Here is a 13,506-nt window from a genome sequence, read left to right as displayed (position 1 = left end):
CTAAGGTCTGGCTACCATCTTGGGCAGCGGTTCTCAATCAGGGGCAACTTTGCCCTCCAGATACATTTGGCACCAACATCTAGTGGGTAGTGGTCAGGGATGTTGCTAAACATCCCACAGTGCACACAGATAGTCCTAACAACAAAGCATTATCTCGCTCCAAATGTCACTAATTACAAAGTTGAAAAACCATGTTCTAGGGAATGGGTTGGGGTAAGAAAGGAGGAGCAGAACATGCTTCTCAGTCATAGCTGGGAAATAATACCTTATTATTTTCTTAATCAGTAATCATATCACAAGTCGATAAGCTGCTCAGTCCAGGGACTATTTTGTAGGGCAACTCTCATTTAAACACACAAATCTCGACATATTAATTAAAGAAAAATTAAATATTACCTAGTAGTAACACTTAGTCTTGAAAAAAGAAAAGCATTAACCAGACTGATCACTGCCTTCACTGAACCATTAGACTTGGCTCTCAATGACGTCTGATCATTGCAAGAAATCAAATTTGCATTAAAAATTGGTGATTGGTAATGATTTGCTACCACTAAGGATGAACAAAGTAATGGGATATATATTATAATGAAATATTCAACTTTAATGGGATTTTAAGTATGAGTGGGTAAAATAAAATTACAATAATTTTAATTCATTGAGATTGGTTAGATCAGGAAAGCATTTGTATTATAGGAATTATATAATTATTTCTAACTCTTATTTATTAATCACAGAGTTTCTTGTTTTCTAAACAAGTATGTAAAAACAGATGTATTTTGACATATAAATTTGGTCCTTATAAATATAAGTTTTATGTGTTAAATTTAAATAAGTGTGTTCAAAGATAAACTCAAAATGGATGAAAGACCTCAGCGTAAGACAGGAATCCATCAAAATTCTAGAGAAGAACATGAGCAGTAACCTCTTCGGCAACAGCCACAGCAACTTCTTTCAAGACACATCTCCAAAGGCAAAGTAAACAAAAGTGAAAATGAACTTTTGGGACTTAATCAAGATAAAAATCTTCTACACAGCAAAGGAAACAGTCTTAAAAACAAAGAGGCAACCCACAGAATGGGAGAAGATATTCACAAATGACACTACAGGCAAAGGGCTGATATCCAAGATCTATAAAGAACTTCTCAAACTCAACACCCAAAAAACAGATAATCATGTCAAAAAGTGGGCAGAAGACATGAACAGTGCTTCTCCAATGAAGACATACAAATGGCTAGCAGACACATGATAAAAATGTTCATCATCATTAGCCATCAGGGAAATTCAAATCAAAAACACGTTGAGATACCACCTTACACCAGTTAGAATGGCAAAGATTAACAAGGCAGGAAACAACAAATGTTGGAGAGTGTGTGGAGAAAGGGGAGTCCTCTTACACTGTTGGTGGGAATGCAAGCTGGTGCAGCCACTTTGGAAAACAGTGTGGAGATTCCTCAAAAAATTAAAAATATGACCCAGGCAATTGCACTACTGGGTATTTACCCCAAAGATACAGATGTAGTAAAAAAAAGGATCATATGTACCCCAGTGTTCATAGCAGCAATGTCCACAATCACCAAACTGTGAAAAGAGCCAAGATGCCCTTCAACAGATGAATGGATAAAGATGTGGTCCGTATACACAATGGAATATTACTCAACCATCAAAAAGAATGAATACCCAACTTTTGCATCAATACAGATGGTACTGGAGGAGATTATGCTGACTGAAATAAGTCAAGCAGAAAAAGTCAATTATCATATGGTTTCACTTACTTGTGTAACATAAGGAATAACATGGAGGACATTAGGAGAAGGAAAGGAAAAGTGAAGGGGGCGGGATCAGAGGGGGAGACAAACCATGAGAGACTGTGGACTCCCAAGAAACAAACTGAGGGTTTGAGAGAGGAGGGGGGTGGGGGGATGGGTGAGCCTGGTGGTGGGTATTAAGGAGGGCATGTATTGTGTTGAGCACTGGGTATTGCACATAAACAATGAATCTTGGAACACTGAATCAAAAACTAATGATACATTTTATGGTGACTAACATAACACAATAAAAAAATTTAAAAAGATAAGTAAGTGCGTTCAGTTAAGTAAAATATTAATAACTTAAAAAGGGAGAAATGTAAATAATAACTGAAAGAGATATTTCCAGCAAATGTAGCAATGTCAGAATAAATGTATGGTTTCTCAAGATGACCAGCTTGAAAGGGGCAATAAATATTTTTTTAATGTGTAAATTTTGAATCCTCTGTCAGTTTATAAGAACAGCTTCCGAATTCCATAAAAAATTTAACTGAAAGAACAAGTTCATTACATTCTACAGAAATAGATTTAATGACACCTCTGCTTTTCATAATAGTTAATAGCTCTCACAGTGCTTTCATGTAGATTGCTTTACTTAATTATTTGGCAGTCTCAGGTAGGCACCATTTTTCTGTCAGTAGATTTAAGTAAGAATCAGCTCAGAGAGGCCCAAAGCCATGCTGACTTCAGTGGTAAGCTTGGAGGTGGGGATTAGGGGAATTGCTAACCTTTTTAGTCTGCTAACTTAAAAATATATTTTTGGGACACCTGGGTGTCTCAGTCAGTTGAGTTACTGACTCTTGATTTCAGCTAAGGTCATGATCTCAGGGTTTTGAGATTGAGCCCCTGTATCAGGAGCCTAATTATTAGTGATATTGAGCATCTCTTCATGTGCCTATTGGTCATTCATATATTTTCTTTGGATAAATGTTTAGTCAGTCCCTTTGCCCATTTCTGAATTGGGTTGTTTGTTGTTATGTTGTTGAATTTTAGCTCTTTACATATTTTGCACATCAGGGATGTGATTTACAAAGATCTTCTTCCATTCAGTGGATTGCCTTTTTTTTTTCCTAGTAGACTGCTTTTATACTCTGTTGACAGTGTCTTTTGATGCACAAAAATTTTAATTTTCATGAAGTCCTATTTGTCTAATTTTTCTTTTGTTACCTATGCCGTTAGTGTCATATCCAATAAACCAAATCCAGGGTAGTGAAGTTTTTGTCCTATGCTTTCTACTAAGAGTTTTATTGTTTTAGATCTTATATTTAGGTACTTGATCCATTTTGAGTTAATTTTTGCATGTGATATAAGGTAAAGGTTTAACTTCATTCTTTTGTATGTGGATATACAGTTTTTCCAGCACTATTTGTTGAAAGAATTTTTTAAAAAGATTTTGTTTATTTATTTGACAGAGAGAGATCACAAGTAGGCAGCGAGAGAGGAGGAAGCAGGCTCCCTGCTGAGCAGAGAGCCCAATGCGGGACTCGATCCCAGGACCCTGAGGTCATGACCTGCGCCAAAGGCAGAGGCTTAATCCACTGAGCCACCCAGGTGCCCCTGGAAGCTGTTTTTAATGAACACCCAAATGATTCTCATGTAGCCATGTAGAATTCTCATTTGGGAATCACTGGGGCAAGAAAGGAGCATTGGTAGTTGTGTACTTAGAAAGATGCACATATTTTTTAAAGAGCTTGCTATTTAAGAGAAGACAAGAAGATAATTTTTGTGAAAAGGAAAAATTTTTGTAACATGAAAAATTAGGTAATCAGTTCTATGCATCCAAATATGTATGCACTGTATTTGCTTCAAAGAGGGCACATACAAAAAGAAATTTTTCTAGGATCATTTCTCCAACAGTGCAAGTTAGTCCCTATAATGGATAGCCTATCCATTAATTTAATCTTAAAACCTGTTTGGATGTGTTGAAGTAATTCTTTAGTTAGTATCTTTGGTCAGGTCACAGAGACCTATGAAGTTAAGGTCACAAACTCATCTCTGGATGCACCAATGAACTATGTTATTTCTCTCGTCATGCCCAGTCCAAGTGCCCTACAGACACCAAGCCCTTGCAAGCCTCTCTCTGATGGTGTCATCATGGTATTCTGTCTACTGGGTTTTCTAGATATTACCTTTCTGGGCTCCAGCAGTGCCCATGCTCTTTTTCCCCACAGTCTCAAATGTGTTTCCTCCCACAACCCTATGCCTTGACAACCAGAAGGAACCTAGAGAAACTTCCAAAGGACTTTGCCAATACTAGGCAAATCAAAAGGGTAAATGTCAACCACGACTACAACAGTCCTTATAAACTCAAATTTTAAATGATTGTGCTATTTTAACACTGTCACTTACTGTTTTGTTTTGTTTCTAATTGGTGTTTTTCTGTTGCCTTTTCTCCCCTCTCCTTCTTCTATACCAGGAAGCTGAGCAGAGCAGCCTGTCAGGAAGGGCTGCTTCCTGCTTGAGTCCTCTTGGTGAGGAAAGTCCTGTTCCCAAATTTATGAGTGCGTTTGAGCCCCCAAAGGATAGCCCATATGAGAGCGACTGCCTGGTAATTGAGCTAGCAGATGGTCCCCAGCTCAGGAAGAACGGCTGTCCTGGGCTTTGTCACTTTGTTGAGAGGCAGCTGTATGTTTGCTGGCCCTTCCTGTCTGGTGAGGGAGGGAAGGAAGGAAGGAGCAACTGTTCTTTTTCCCTCCAATTGCACCCAAACCTGTAATATACAGGGCTTTCTCCCAGAGTGACTCAATTTCAGGTGTCAAATACACTTATTTAATGCTATCTATTAATTTTAATGAGTTAGACAAATGATGGTGGAAAGACATAATTCTCTAATCAATAAAATTGATTAAAAATGTAATAGTCTAGACTATGCAGTAGGTGTTTATCAAATGGCAGCTAAAGTTAGCTGGGGGCACCAATGGTGTTTGATATAATGCTGGAGCAGAAATACCTGGATTTGATGCCTTTTGGTGGGGCCACTTACCTGTGTATGTTTGAGTGATTTCCTTGACTTCTCTGAGCCTTGATGTCTGCATCTGCAAAATGGAAATAATATTGCATGACTTCTAAGTTTGTTATAAAAAGATTAAATAAAACATTATACAAAAGCATCTAACAGTCTGGCACCTAGTAGGTATTCAGTAATAATAACTCATGCATAATGCTACCTATAGACAGTGTTTTACACATCTCACTTTATTTAATCTTTACAAGAACTCTGTGAGGCAAGTAGTGTTAAGATCCCCATATTACAGACGAGGAAACTAAGGCACAAAGAGGTTAAAGAAGCTTGTCCAAGGTGCGGGGTGGGGAGTGGCAGAGAGAGAGGGAGAGAGAGCATCTTAAGCAGGCTCCATGCACAGCATGGAGTCTGACTCGGAGCTCAATCCCAGGCCCCGAGATCATGACCTGACCTCAACCAACCGAATCCCCCAGGGGCCCTTCACTTTGAACTTTTAATACATGTTTGCTTTCCAACCACCCTGCCCATGACTATAAAATGCAAATTTTTAGGACTTTTCAGGACACAAAAAAGCAGATGCTTGCTCAGACATCATGACACACACTATAAACTGAATAATATGTCACAGGGGCATCAGGGACTTGAGTTATTTTGGCTACTGTGTATCTTATTAAGTCAAATGGCCAAGGTCAAAAAGTCACGTGGCTCTTGTTTTCCTGTTCTGGGACCTTGGATTCTGCACCTTTCCCTTCCCTTTCCCCTCCACCATCTTGGTTTCAGGCAGCCACCTTGCAAAACATATCCCTTAGTCACAAAAAAATAGAGGATCAGAATGTGTGGATGAATCCATTCAGACTCATCACTGCTAGAGACATCTTTATAGACAAAGAATACATTATAGTAAAAAAAATGGGACCCTTTCCTGACCCATACCTCTGCTTATAAAAAAGGGTTTCAGAAAAATCTGTTCTGCTCACATCATCTTTTGTTTTCCTTGGTTTTTTTTCGTGTGTGTGTATGTGTGTTTCCTGTCACTGCTCTTCTATCATAACTTTTGTTTGGGGCATTTGGCATTTGTCTATGATTTATGAAACACTGAAGAAAACTCTGGCACTTATTTCAGGGTTACTTAATAACTATTAAAATCAAGTGGAGTTAAAACAGGATTTAGGAACTCAAAAAATAAAGCACAACATCTGGCTATCCCTGCCTATTTCCAAAAGAATGTCTCATGAAAACTGTTCTCTCATAAAATGTCATTATAGCAAATTATCCCAATAAAGACCCACTCTTGGGAGAGAGCTGAAACAAGCCATGCCAGATTTTGGCAAAGCTGGATCTGTATCAGGCAGCTATACGCTTCTAAAATTTTATTGTGAAAATAATCCCATAGCCCCAAATGTACTGGTATAAAATAATAACAAACACACAGTCCTCATAACAACTGGTTAATGTCTAAGCATGCTGAGTGTTGTGTAGAAAAGAAAGTGGATCTAATGGAAAATTCTGATTAATGCCAATTTTGAGTCTAATAAAGTTCCTTTGCTAGCTGCCTAAGTTATTAAAATTTAAACTTAACCTCTGAGCCTTTGGTTTTGGAAAAAACACTTCTATGTGGCCTTTTTGAAAATACTGACTCTGAATAGGTGCTTTTTGAAGTTTTTTTACCTCCCCAAAGTCTTGGTTTTCTAGCCTGTGCTGTCGTGGCCATTTGTCCTAACTTCTTGTTGGCTCTTGAAGCTATATTGAGGTATGCTTTTTCTTCACCATTATGATGAGACTGGATTTTTTTTCCTTTTTTTTTTTTTTCTTTGAGACTGGATTTTTTAAGTGCTCAGACCCATCTGCTCTGAAATGGCCTAATGGATGTTATGGGGAATGACCCCATTGCTTCAAAATGCTTTAATAAGTAATTCCCTTGTAGGATCTAGGAGAACTCTTAATCTTTTTTTTTTTTAAAGATTTTATTTATTTATTCATGAAAGACAGGGGGTGGAGAGAGAGAGAGAGAGAGAAGCAGAGAGAGAGAGAAGCAGAGAGAGAAGCAGTCTCTTCACAGAGCAGGGAGTCCACTGTGGGACTTGATCCCGGGATCCCAGGACCATGACTCTTAATGATCAAGTTTTATTTTTGGTCAATAACTGAGTAAACAAGAGCAACACAAAACTCTGTGAAAGTAAAGGAAGAAGCTAAAGTAAGCACAGATTTAAATTTTTAAAATCCATTATGTGTTGTTGATCTCACACCAAAATGATTTGCCAGAAATTCTTTTAGGAATGGGAAAGAATATATTTTAACTTTTAAATCATATTTGTAGATGTTTCAAAGTACTTGCTCCCAGATGGGAATCAAGAAGAACCCTTTCTCCTGTATCCTTAGAGCTCAAAAACTATCCTCTCTTTGTACACGATCCTAAGTCTCAGTGACATGGTCGGGCGGGGTGTGGAAGGGACCATGACAAAACAAGATCTAAGTGGTCCAACAGGCATATCTGAACTGAACCCTTCTTATCAGGGAGCATCCCTGCGAGTCAATAAGATTTACTTACATCTTGGAAGAAGTTCAGTATTTCTCCTGCTTTATGCAGGGGAAAAAAAAAATCTCTGAACAAGGCCTTGGGAGATTGCCTATGAATAAAATAAACTCTCGTTAGTACATAAAGTCAATGCCATGTACTTTAGCTGACCTTTAAAGGACTCCCTGGTTCTTGGCACTGCTCTGGATCATTCAAACTACAGTGTAAGTGTTGGAAAAAATGGCCATTGGTGTTAGTTAGATAAGGGTTCAGCCCCATCTCAGATATTGCTCACTGTGTGGGTTGGGCAAATCTCTTCCTATCAGCAAGCTCAGTGTCCTCTTCTGTATGGCCAGGGTGATAGTGTCATACAAAGCTCACAGGACAGCTGTGTCAGTTTCATGAGAAACGACATGAGGAAGCACCAAAAAATATCAATTCTCCTCCTGATACTCTTCCTTCTGAACAAGTGAGGTGATAGTGTGTTTGGAGTCCCAGTGCAATGATGTCGGTCAACAAAAGAGTTAAATTGGCATCATTAATGTCTGTGCCAATATGTGCTGTGCCACTGTACAGCAGTATTACCTCCTTTTGCCAAATTTACTACAGAGGCAAATGCCAGGCCCAAGTTGAATGTCTATTCCTGAACCCACAGTAGGCTAGATATGGTCAAAACCATGTTCCTGTTGGCCTCTGCTTCTGTCTCCCACCCTGGCTGAGCACAGTTGGGGAACTAGGTTAGAGTTCTATGACCAATCTGCTTCATCTTTCAGCTAACCTGCGTGGCTGGCCATGCTGAGTGAAGAGCCTTTCTCTTCACTACCAAGTTCTCATCCCTGGGGACTACAGGTGGTGTCAGTCTGGGATCCATGAGGAGGAAGCTGGGAGGACAGAGCTGCAGGAAGGGGAGCCTGGTGGTCTGCCACAGAACCTCCAGCGTGCTCATCATGTGCTACACACCGGGCCCAAGGCTTTACTGACATATCTGAAGTAACTCTCTTACAAACCCTATGAGGAAGGTGGGATCAGTCCCTCCTAGCTCAGAAAGCTAGAACGTATTTTTCCCCCACTGTCACATAGCAAGTAAATGGCAGGACTGGGCTTAAATATACTTTGGCCGATTCCAGGGGTCAGCACTCCTAAGAACTCAACAATTGGAGGAATCCAGAAGTACCCTGTGAAAGATGTTCCTAGGTCTTCCCTCTGCTATAGTCTTGGGCTGTCGTCTCAGTGTGTATCTATCAGAGTACTCTGCACATTGTATTTTTATTATTTGTTCATACATTGTCTCAGAGCCATCTTACTGATCTTTGTACAACCAGAATCTAGGCCCAATACTGGAGGTCTTTGAACAGCGTTATGCAAATAACGCCTTTTCTTTCGGGTTAAAGAGAAGCAGACTGGAAGATAGAAATCACGGCAGCCCTATTGCTGTCCCCCGATGTTCTGAGAAAGAGTGACATTCAAGGGCCTGTCTAGAAAAGACAAGTGGAAAAGAAATGTCCTGGGGCCTGCATTCCCGTGGGCAACTTTTAGCATGAGCTTAGTGGAAGAAGACAAAGATACCAGATTGCCAGCCATAGTCATCTCTCTGATAAGAAGTCTGCTTTATAACCAATGAAGATAAGCATGTATAAAAGTTGAGTTTTAAAAAATTAAATTATTGATTAGGGCTCCCATCATTTTCTGTTCATTCCTTCCCAATTAGTGGGAGGGCTTGAAAATTCTGCCAATATTTCCCAAGTTGTCTCTACAGCTGAAATGAAGTGGGAATTTGATAAAGTTTTCCGAGTAACTGGAAGGGAGAGGCAAAGAATGTTTTCTAGGAAATAAAGTCTAGGTTTGGGAGCCTGAGCTTTCTGGAAAGCAAAGTCTATGTCAGTTATGGCATGATAGCTACATCACACTCAACACACACACACACACACACACACACACACACACACCCTTTTCTTTTCTATAAGCAATACTGTATAACATAGTACTATGTATCTATGTACTGTATAACATAGTTACTATTATGTATAGTCATATCACTATAAGAATAATACACTAATATATGGTAATAGAGCCACAGTGCTATAGAGTAATATCTGTTTATTGTAGAAATTTTGGAAAGTCCAGGAGATAAAGGAAAAACAATCATCTAGATTTTCACTCTCCTGAGGAAGGCACTGCTGTCAACTGGGGAATTTCCTTCCAGTTTTAGTGTATATATTATAACCAAATATGGATCATACTGTAGACATTGCCTTTAGACAGACTACACAATATTTAAAGATTTTATTTATTCATTTGCCAGAGAGAAAGAGAGAGAGAGAGCAAGGAAGCATAAGCAAGGGGAGCTGCAGGCAGAGAAGCAGGCTCCCTGCTGAGCAAGGAGCTCGTTGTGGGGACTCAATCCCAGGACTCTGAGATCATGGCCTGAGCTGAAGGCAGATGTTTAACCGACTGAGCCACCCAGGCATCCCAAGACGACACAATATTAAAAGATGCCACTCTGAGTGTCCAGAGCTCTTTATTGACGTGATACAGATGTGGTACAAAACTAACTGGTGAGCTCCAGCTTTGGCAGTTTGGGCACGGGGAAGAGAAAGTTTAAGTGATCCAGTCAACAGCCTTAATTCCAGCCTGAATGAGAACTTTCCTGGGTGACTTCACAGCAGTGCTGTAACTCCAGCTCCTAGACAATGATCTCTGGCCAGAAAGGACAAGGGCTGACCCAACAAAGTATAGAAAACTCTGGGGAATATATAATGACAAATGTTTTAGCTAATACCAATCCACAGGAAAATCGGATTCCTTCCCAACAGACGCTCAAATGAAGGCTACAGTGCACTTCAGAGAGACACAGTCTTTCAGCACAGAGGGCTGTACTGAGAAAAATGAAATGTCATGGGGTTTGGAACTTAGCTATAAAATGTACACTGTTGATAATGGTTTCTCCCCACACTTTAAAGACATAAGTTTGTACAGAGAAGGGGCTGGACTAGTTTATTAAATGCAAGATCGAGAGCCAGAAGCTCAGATCAGTCCTCTCCTGCTGGCTTAGCATGCCGTCCTCATGCGGTCATTTCTCAATCTCTTTTCCAGAAAAGCTGTCAGATTGACAAAGTGATCATTTGTGGGTGGCTTGTTTCTGGGAGAGTAAAGTTTTGGGGTTTGGTCTCTTACTACGTGAGTTCCTCAAGGCTATTTCCAGATAGCATGTGGTTTTGCACTAACACAAGGTGAAGTTCGTGGCTGAGCACTATGGGGAAGGTTTTGGCCAAGGCATTGGTCATAAGACTGTTACAGCTCAGCTAAGCAATACTCAGCTTTCTGAAACTTTCTCTGAGAAATGTGTGCTTAGTGCTGGCTCAGGAAAGCTTTGTATAAAGAGAAAGGCCACTGTAGCACCAGCCCCCAAAGCAGACCCTATTAGTGAGGGAGAGGAAGAGGCTGCAGTCCCACTATCTCCTGGATACTGGCCATTGGAGGCCTCGGATTCTCCTTTCCCAAGTCGGGCTTGAAGCAATGTCCACAAATGAACAAAGAAAATCATCTGCTCTGAGCCAGCGTTTCGGTCTGTTACAGATGATGAAAAATGTGCTTGAGGTTTGGAGTTGGGGAAATGTATTTCTGTTCACTCAGCTTCCATTATAACCACATCTGTTATCAGTACAACAGGCAGTGTTCATATTAATAGGCACCACTTTCTGAAACCCATGGTTCTCCTCTGTGATGTTTTGGCTGAAAGAATTAAACAGAGAGGGCTGAGAAAAACCAACTCTCTGGGCTGGTGATACTGCCCCTTGGATTCTTCTGGAAGACTTTAATTCTGAGTCTTGCTTGGTTTATATTCTCGTCATTGAAGAGCCTAATCTAAGAGTGAATCAGGATAAAAAGCTGTCCAGTCTTTAGTTCCTGGCTTCTTGAACATGCTACCAGGTTTGATCAATTCAAAATGTGCCCCCTTTCCACCATCTATCTCCACAGATGGGCTTAGGTTTTCTTTGACATTCCCTCAACTATTCTATGGCTACACGGTTTACAATAATAAGATCGTCCAGCATTACAGTGGGACATGACCTTAGGGATCCCCCAGACTAGAGATTCTCAGAAACTTGACTCGTGGCAGGAGGTGACTCTGAGATCACCAGGGGAGGGGAACATGAGAAGAAACCAAGAATATACCTCTGACATACCACACACACACACACACACACACACACGCACGCATGCACGCACGTGCCTGCACCTAAAGCCAACACTCAACACTTCATTAGAACAAAGGGTGATGTGGCTAAATAAAGTTTGAAACCCTCAGTATATTTTACCTCCTAATTTTACTGGTTAAGAAATAAATTCCCAGAGAGGTTAGTTGACCTACATAGAACACTTGGTTACTTTGTGACAAAGCCAGGAGCAGAACCCAAGCTTTCTTCCAAGCTTCCATCCATCCATTCACAAACGTTTCCCATCCCAGTCATTGCACTAATTGCTATATCCAAAAAGACTTACTTAACGATTTAAACCTATCATATTTATCTGAAAAAATTTTCTGTGAATTTGAGCATCAAGTTACATAATAACTTATCTTGCAGTGACTTTGTTAAAGGCCTTTCCTCATGAAATATCACATTTCTTCTGATTGCACTGAGGAATTTGTGGTAAAGTCATATTACCATTTCAAGTATGTGGAATACATTAACATTTGCAAGTTGCATTTGTTTTAAAAGCATCTTTGTAGTTTGTGTTAGCAGGGTCATAGTTGGCACATATTTAACTGTATAATACCACTGCGTATTAAGTTTCTTTCAATGAAGGCAACATTTTCAAAATGAACCATTTTTTATGAATACGCTTTGTATGGTCATGATATGCTGTACACTAACCACATTATTTTATAACCATCTACTGATGTGTCTGCTTCTCCCAACAGACTATGGGCTGCTTGAGGGCCGCAATGGCCTTACTCATCTCTGTATCCCCACAAGAACTCAGAATGGGTTCTAGATAAATGTTGGGGGTGAGGGGTTGAATCATGCACAACACCTCTCTACTTATTTTTTTTCTGATAAGGAAAACTTTATGAAAGAACGTATTCCCTGTTGAAACCAATCCTCCTAAAGTGCAATACAGTATCACTGGTCTTGAATAAAAGAGTCTTACGATTAGCTTTTTTAGATTGAGACCAACCTGGGGTGCCTGGGTAGCTCAGTCATTTAAGGATCCAACTCTTGGTTTCAGCTAAGGTCACGATCTCAGAGTTGTGGGATTGAGCCCCTCATTGGGTGCTCAGCTTGGAGTCTGCTTGTCCCTCTCCCTCTGCTCCTCCCCCTACTCTTTCTCTCTCTCTAATAAAGAAATAAATCTTTAAAAAAATATATAGATTGCAACCAACTTTCTGAATGAAATTTGTTTAAGCTTTGAGGGAGATGGAAGAAAGTACAAAAGGGTTCTCTACTATCCTTCCTCTTTCTTCTAAGTATTTTGACTGCAAAAAGGAAAATCTAGCAGTCTATTCTTTCAAAATTTGTCTTCTCTAGGGAAACTATGATACATATGGACCACTCTTTTAGGATGGACATTCTTAAGCATGCAGAGAAGTTGAGATAATGAATAATAAACATCCTGTACCATCAAGCAAATTCAATAATTATCAACTTTTTACCACTCTCATTTCATCTATCCCACATCCGCTATTTAATTTTTTTTTTTTTTTTATGTGACAGACAGAGATCACAAGTAGACAGAGAGGCAGGCAGAGGGAGGAGGAAGCAGGCTCCCTACTGAGCAGAGAACCTGATGCGGGGCTTGATCCCAGGACCCTGGGATCATGACCTGAGCTGAAGGCAGAGGTTTTAACCCACTGAGCCACCCAGGTGCCCCCCCAACATCTGCTATTTAAAACTATGTTAAATTAACATGACAGGATATTAAAACTACCACTATGTGAATTATGACCATATTGACAATGTTTATATGACATAATATATAATGATAACCACTCAAGTAACAAGTAGACATTGACCATAACTATATAAAATAACTTTAACAAAGATAGGAAGAAAACATGGAATGTTACAAATTGTTCATGTTTGGTATCTTTGTTCAAAGACTTATTTTAAAATATCTCTTGTAAAAGCATTCTAAGGTTTCATGCTCATTATAATATGAAAAGTTTTCCAACTGTCGGTTGCTCCAAAATTTCTATTTGCCCCTAATGGCCATTCTCTTCT

At 39.7% G+C, this 13,506-nt stretch overlaps 1 long non-coding RNA gene across 1 annotated transcript in view; it reads right to left on the bottom strand.

Annotated features, from left to right (window-relative positions):
* LOC122905540 overlaps positions 1-7,395 on the bottom strand; it is a 47,293-nt gene extending 39,898 nt beyond the window's left edge. The window contains exons 1-2 of the long non-coding RNA XR_006384349.1: positions 7,316-7,395; positions 4,789-4,840 (exon numbers count right to left, since the gene is read on the bottom strand). This is a non-coding gene — a long non-coding RNA (uncharacterized LOC122905540). The remainder of the gene's footprint in view (positions 1-4,788; positions 4,841-7,315) is intronic.
* Between the last annotated feature and the right edge of the window lie 6,111 nt (positions 7,396-13,506).

Source organism: Neovison vison, chromosome 4 (assembly GCF_020171115.1).
Source record: "Neovison vison isolate M4711 chromosome 4, ASM_NN_V1, whole genome shotgun sequence".
Classification (NCBI taxonomy): Eukaryota; Metazoa; Chordata; class Mammalia; order Carnivora; family Mustelidae; genus Neogale; species Neogale vison.
This window is presented reverse-complemented; position numbering and strand designations above follow the sequence as displayed.